This window comes from Bidens hawaiensis, unplaced genomic scaffold (genome assembly GCF_021521415.1).
Source record: "Bidens hawaiensis isolate Kalapana, Puna unplaced genomic scaffold, B.hawaiensis_p1.1 tig00012786_1, whole genome shotgun sequence".
NCBI classification, from domain to species: domain Eukaryota; kingdom Viridiplantae; phylum Streptophyta; class Magnoliopsida; order Asterales; family Asteraceae; genus Bidens; species Bidens hawaiensis.
This window is the reverse complement of record NW_027492062.1, coordinates 330702-332673: the sequence shown is the minus strand read 5'-3', so window position 1 is coordinate 332673 and position 1972 is coordinate 330702. Positions and strand designations below refer to the sequence as shown.

Sequence of the window (1972 nt, the reverse complement as noted above, 5' to 3'; positions counted from 1 at the left end):
CATTAGTGCAATGAAACAGAAACTAATAATCATTAATGTCATTGACTATCAGTTACGAAATGCACCAGCGATTTTCGGAGTTGCATTCGTGTCCGCGGGACGTGCGGGCACGCACGAATTCGAAGAATTTAAGTCCAGAAACCCAATTTTGCACCTCCCCCCCACGCGCTGGTAGGAGTTGTGGTAAAACACATCACAAAGCTTCAAATAAGTAGTAAATGTTACACCTTATAAACCAATCTCCACTTTGTTTCCAAACCGATTTGGGACAAGTTTTACCACTTCCATTTTTTAAGACATTCATTCACACAAAAATATACCCAAAATTCCATTAGTATGAGTAAAGATACCTCATAGTAACTCATTTGGTCGTAAACGTTTTTTTAGAACGACAACTTTCTTGTGTGTCAGGCCATGGCATCCTCTAAAGTTGAAGAACCCCGTTTTCCCGCTATGGCCATGTTATGTTGCGTTAACCATGCTCACGCTAGCTTCAGAGTTTGACTTTGGTGTTCCCCGGAAAACCATACCGTCGGCTGCCACTTACAGTCGTTGTGTCGCCACAAGAGCAAAACCACATAGACTAAAGCAAAACCACGTCGGTTTGCGCCTCGGAATCTTTTATGGATAGCGGAATATCCACTGACCCGATCAAACTTAACGTCAGCGGCAAGCTCTTTAATACCACCGTCTCCACCTTAGACTCCGGCAGTCCATAGTCACTCCTCGCCGCCCTATCCAACCGCCACGTCCACTCATAGTCAAATCCAGTATTCATAGACCGAGATCCAGAGATATTGTCCATCCTGTTACCTCTCCTCCGCAGAAACCAACGGTTTGGTTTTATGTTTTTTATAAACCAAACTTATGGTTCAGCTTTGGTTTTGCATGTTATAAAAACTTAAAAAAAACGAACCTAACTGAATTTCTAGATTTTATTTTTAAAATTTTATTTTAAGGGATTTACAAATATCTAATAAATACGTAACTCAATTTTTTTATTTTTTTTTTTTTGCCAAATGTATAATATTCACTTAGTTAATACTCAACAATTATTTGTACCTAAATTCATTATTTTCGATCTAACCTTTTTTTTCAGCCTAAATTTTTCAAGTTCAAATGGTAAAAACTGGAAAAACCGAAACCATAACGAAAACCGAAAAACTGCAACCGAAATGGTTTCAAAATTTCAAAAACCAAAGCTTCGGTTTTTGATTTGGTTTTAAGTTTTAACCCAAAACCGCACCACGCACACCCTTACCTCCGTCGTCGCCACAATTCGGCATGCTTCTGACGGATTCATCTCCGCGCTCACCAAAATCGAAGACGGATCGGTGTGGATAGCGCATGGCGGTCAGATCTCCGTTTACGATTGGAATCTACAAGACGCGAGTCGGCCGCGATCGCTGACTCGAATGATTTCGTGTTCTCCGCGCTTGATTCGTACCATAAGAAAAACTGCGTGCTCGCAATCGATAGTCTACGCTCCAGTTGACGTCGGATATGAATATCTAGCGAACGTGAAGGATCTCGGAGTTCTAGCTGCCAGCACTGTAACATCTGGAGCTTTTGTAATGGCGAAGCTTGGACAAGAACGCTGGGCCCGGACTCAAAATGCATTTAAAAATACATTGGGAGGGGGGCTCAAAATGTACACGAGGGGGTGGGGGACCCCTGCCCTCACTGTGCTTCGCCCCTGAGCTTTCGGTTTCTCTGGTTATATCCATCTGTTGGATCCGAGGTCCGCACGTGTGGTTTGGGAGACGAATGAGCCAGGGTCGGGACGAAGTAGTAGGCTCAGAGATTCGTTTGCATTGATGTGAATGAGCTGATTATGTGTAAGATATGTTCGAAATCTGGTGATCTGGCAATGGCGTATCTGCGCAAGTTAGGTGACAATCCGTGGGTGTATCTGAGAGATACGAATCTGAGTTTGAGAAATACGAGTGGAGCCATTGGCAAGGTGCAATAA

At 43.0% G+C, this 1972-nt stretch overlaps 1 pseudogene; it reads left to right on the top strand.

Moving 5' to 3' along the window:
- The first annotated feature begins 478 nt into the window (after window positions 1–478).
- On the top strand, window positions 479–1972 carry LOC143542161 (protein ENDOPLASMIC RETICULUM-ARRESTED PEN3-like; annotated as a pseudogene).